Source organism: Chrysochloris asiatica, unplaced genomic scaffold, assembly GCF_000296735.1.
Source record: "Chrysochloris asiatica unplaced genomic scaffold, ChrAsi1.0 scaffold00142, whole genome shotgun sequence".
Classification (NCBI taxonomy): domain Eukaryota; kingdom Metazoa; phylum Chordata; class Mammalia; order Afrosoricida; family Chrysochloridae; genus Chrysochloris; species Chrysochloris asiatica.
In genome coordinates this window covers 3,978,244-3,983,758 of record NW_006408660.1, presented here as the reverse complement: position 1 = coordinate 3,983,758, position 5,515 = coordinate 3,978,244, and positions in this window count along the sequence as shown.

The following is a 5,515-nucleotide window of genomic DNA, read 5'->3' as shown; positions in this document are numbered from 1 at the left end:
TTATGGAGGTGGGGACCTAATCAAGTGACTTTAAAAATCTGATTTCTTCCTTTCCACGATTTGCTACCTCTTTCTTCTTTCCAACTATCTGTATCCCCTGAAAGCAAATTATGCCACATTTACCTACTCTCATTGAGGACTTATGGTGACTTGGTAGTGTAGTGGATTATGAGCTGGTCTGCTAACCACAAGGTCAGCACTTCAAATCTACCAGTAGTTCTGTGGAAGAAAGATGAGAGTTTCAAATAAGTTAAATATGGGAATACTATGAGGGTTACCAAAATGAAACTTACGTGGGATCCAGAATTTGAAATGATTGTCACTAGACCAAACCAGGAGGCATTATTTATTTGAATGTCACATGGTGTACCACCCCCACAATGAAGGGTCCTATTCTCCACCACCAGCATGAATCTGCCAGCTACTAGAACCTTATTCCTCCAACAGAAAGAAATCTAGCATTTACTGTGCAATCACTATGTGTCCCTGTGCTGGAAGCGCTGGAAACATGCATGCTGAATTTTGGAGTCACTATGACTAAAGGCAATACATTTTCCTTATTCAGGTCAGTGATAACAGGTTTTTTTTGTCACAACAAAAGCACCCTAATTGAGACAAACAGCTACTATTTACTGAGCATGTACTATGTGCTCCTGGGCTAAGTGCTGTGCATTCATTACACGTGATCCTCACAGCAGCCCTTGAGGCAGGCACTGTGTGTAACCTCATTTTATAGTTGAGGAAACGGAAGCTCAGTGGCAATATGAAAATGGCCTCGGGTCCCACGGCCAGTGGCAGGGCTGGGATTTGAACCTGGGGTGGAAGCCCATGTGTTTCACCACTTCTATACAAGCACTTCCCATGACTTTCCACAGGATATCTGTACAATCCCTCTGCATTCAAAGCCCCATTCATATTTACAACTTATTCTGAGAGCAGCCGTCACACCCAGGAACTTATGAATCAGATCCACTGGAAGCAATTGCAATCTTTGAATAATTCTGTGAAGACACTTCAGAGCCATCCTATGAAATCCAAACCAGATGTGGCTCACCCCCCCCCCCCCAAGGATGCCAATTCAAGCGCCAGCTGGAGTGGAGAGAGGAAATTTGCAGAGGAGTGCTCTCGGTGCTTTGAAACAGCCTACACCTGACTTCCCAAAAGCAAGATTCCAATTTAGTTCCAGCACTGCTTGCAGAATTTTTTTCCAATGGTGACCACAATCTTAAAACACAGTTCAAATGCTTTGCTTAAATGCTTAAAGCACACTTTTCAGAGACCAACGAGGTTTCATGGAAATAAACTAAGCAGATATATCGAGTGCCGGGATGATTTACATTCAGAAAAATCTAGAAAAAGCCACAGAGAGCAGGATGCTGTTGGGCACAAAAACAAAGAAGCAACAGACGTTTAACGAGACCAAGTAGAATACTTTCAAAAAGAGGATGAAACTTAAACATGCTCATGGTGGCGCATAGAACCTTTCATTGTGGGGTCCAAAGAATCAGAGGTTCTTATGTCATATTCAAATAAATAATGACTCCTGGTCTGGTCTAGTGACAATCATTTCAAATTCTGGATCTCACATAAGTTTCATGTCTGTAACTCTCACAGGATTTCCATATTTGATTTATTAAACATGGTTAAGCACTTGGCTTAAAAGCCAAAATACTGGTGGTTCTAACCTACCTAGTAGCTCTAAGGGAGAAAGATCTGATGACCTGCTTCTGTAAAGATTACAGCCAAGAAAACCCCATGTCCTGTGAGGTCACTATGAGTCAGAAATTACTTGATGGCACTGAACAACAACAGGCTATTTGTATTCATGTTTGTTTTAGGCTGGGCTTCCCCAGAAGCAAACAGATAAGAATTTGGGAGATGATCTCAGGACACACAGGTTGTGGGTAGGAGAAGAGATACAGGGAAGGGAAAGATGCCAACAAAGGATACATTGTTGAGGCTGTCACCACTGGGGGCTATTGGAGTTCAATCCTATTGGGGATCCCTGTGACACATCATAGAACACAAATCTGAGTCATATCTTAAGGTCAGGGAGGCTGTCGGGTATTAATCCCCAACACCTACCTCTTCATGACTGAGGACTACTCCTGAGCACATTTTCTCACTGACATTTCCAACCTAGTCACAAGTATATGCCCTCCACTGAGCTTCTAGGGAATATGAGTGGGGCAACAACAGTCTATACTACTGTAGTCTACATTAACTGAGCATCTATTATGTGCCAAGTACTTTTCCCATGTTAGTCATTCTTCTGCTCTCTTCTCCACCGTTCCTCAAGTCATTTCCAAAAGCTTTTTCTCAGTCTTGGTAGTGTGGTGGGTTACATGTAGGGATGTTAACCACAAGGTCACTATTTTGAGTCTACCAGGCACACTATGAGATACAGATAAAGCTTTCTGGTTCTGTAAATAATTACAACCTCAGAAACCCTATAACGGGTCTCTATGAGTTGGAACCAACTCAACAGCACACAGTCAGCCAGCTAACCAGTCATCCTCATATTTAGCTGAAAAGGCTGGAAACAAAGAGGAACTATCCAGTTATTGGAAAACATGGCCGTATTGATAGAAAGGATGCTAAAGATCATATGACAGAATTTTTCAAGACCAGTGATTTCTTCATTGCAAATACCTTTTTTAAACAACATAAAAGATGACTATACACATGGACCTCACCAGATGGAATATACAAAAATCAAATTGACTGCATCTGTGGGAAGAGATGGTGAGAAAGTTTCATATCATCAGTCAAAACCAGGTCAGGAACAGACTGTGGAGCCTGAACTCATATGCAAGTTCAGGCTGAAGCTAAACAATTAAAACAAGTCCACTAGAGCCAAGTATGACCTTTAACATATCTTACCTGAATTTAGAGAGCATCTGAAGAAAAGATTTGATGCATTAGACACTAAAGACCAAAGACCCAAAGAGTTATGGAATGCCATCAAGAACTTCATACAGGAAGAAAGTATAAGATCATTAAGAAGACAAGAAACAAAGGGGAAAAAACACACATAACTGAAGTCCAAAGAGACTCTGAAACTTGCTCTCCGGCATAGAGATACTAAAGCAAGTAGAAAAAAATGAGGAGGTAAAGAGCTAAATAGAAAATTTCAAAGGGCAGCTCAAGAAGACAAAGTCAAATATTATAATGAAATGTGCAAAGATCTGGAGTTAGAAAACAAAAGGGAAAAACAACTCAGCATTTCTCAAGGTGAGAGAACTGAAGGAAAAATTTAGGCCTCGACTTGCAATATTGAAGGATTCTATGGGCAAACTATTAAATGATGCAGAAAGCATCAAAAGAAGATAAAAGGAATACACTAGTCACTGTACCAGAAAGAGATGGATGATGTTCAACCATTTCAAGAGGCAGCATATGATCAATGATACTGAAGGAAGAAGAACACGGTGCGTTGAAGACACTGGCAAAGAACAAGGCTCCAGGAATTGATGGAATACAAATTGAAATCTTTCAACAAACTGATTCGGCACTATAGACACTCATCCACCTATGCCAAGACATTTGGAAGACAGCTATCTGGCCAAGTGATTGGAAGTGATTCCTATTTGTGCCCATTCCAAGGAGAGGTGACCCAACGGAATGCAGAAATCATAGGACAGTATCATTAATATTGCATCTAAGTAAAATTTTGCTGAAGATAATGCAAAAATAGCTGCAATAGTACATTGACAGAGAGCTTTTAGAGGTTCAAGCCAGATTCAGATGAATGTGGAACAAGGGATATCACTGCTGACATCAGATGGATCTTGGTTGAAAGCAGAGAATACCAGCAAGATGTTTACCTATGCTTTATTGACTATGCAAAGGCTTCATTTGTATAGATCATGACAAGATAAGGACAACATTGTATAGAATGAGTATCCCGGAACACTTCATTGTGTTCATGAGGAACCTGTACATAGACCAAGGAGCAGTTGTTCGAACAGAACATGGGAACACTGAATGGTTAAAATTAGGACAGGTGTGTGCCAGGGTTGTATTCTTTCACCATACTTATTCAATCTGTATGCTTAGCATATAATCCAAAAAGCTGGATTATATTAAGAAGAACATGGCATCAGGATTGGAGGAAGACTCATTAACAAACTGTGATATGCAGATGAAACAACCTTGCTTTCTGAAAATCAAGAGGACTTAAAATACTTACTGAAGGAGATCAAAGACCACAGTCTTTGGTATAGGTTGTATCTCAATGTGAAGACAACAAAATTCCTCACCACTGGACTAATAAATAACATCAGGATAAATGGAGAAAAGATTAAAGTTGTCAAAGACTTCATTTTGCTCAGATCAACCCTCAACACTCATGGAAGCCGCAGTCAAGAAATAAAATGACGTGTTACATTTGGCAAATTGGCAGCACAAGACCTCTTTGAAGTGTTGAAGAGCAAAGATGTAAGTATGAGGACTAAGGTGTGCCTGACCCAAGCCCTGGTATTTTCAATAACCTCATATGCATGTGAAAGTTGGACAGTGAATAAGGAAGACCATAGAAGAATTGTTGCATTTGAGTTATGGTGTTGGAGAAGAATAATAAAAGTGCCATGGACTGCCAAAGGAACAAACAAAGTTTTGTTGGAAGAAGTACAGCCAGAATGTACTCTTCAAGTGGTAATGTCCCACCTCAGAAGGTTCTGGATGAGGTTCAGGATTCCACCTAAGGTCCTATACACAACAAAGACTCCACAAGAAGCCTATATCACTGGGTAAGTTCTAGAACCCCTTTTAGGTATTCTAATCAGTTATGGTCTGAAGATGGACTTAAAAGATTTCTGTAATCATGTTTCTCAATATTCCTTTTTATCTCACTCAAGTGTCTATTTTACAAAAGTAGGCAAGGGAAACCAATATTCACAAGATAGTCAAGCATCTTAACATTATTTCCCCTTTTCAGACTATGCCTTGATCCCTGTATCACAGAGCCCTGTTGTTCCAAGGTTGCACATACATCCCTATTTACCTCTGTTCCATTTAGCCCATGCAAACCTGCCTTCATGTTCCCCTATCTACCTTGCTCTTACATTCCTCTCCCCCTTCTTGTGTATTGCCCTCCCCAACATCCAAATTATGATCCTTCCATCACCTTTTGATGCATCTTTCAGTATTTTACTCATAGAATCCTTCAATATTGCAAGTTCAGGCTTTGATTTTTCCTTCAATTCTTTCAATTTGAGAAATGCTGGAGGTGTTCTTCCCTTTTGTTTGCTAACTCTGGATCTTTGCATGTTTCATTATATTTGACTTTGTCTTCTTGAGTTGCCCTTTGAAATTTTCTTTTTAGTTCTTTTACCTCCTAATTTTTTCAATTTTCTCTTAGACTCAAGAGCAAGTTTTGAGTTTCTTCTCAATCCATTTTGGCCCTTTCTTTCTTACCTGTCTTCCTAATCATCTTATGCTTTCTTGCTGTGTGATATTCTTGTCATCATCCCACCACTCTTCTGGTCTTCAGGCATTAGTGTCTACTGCAACA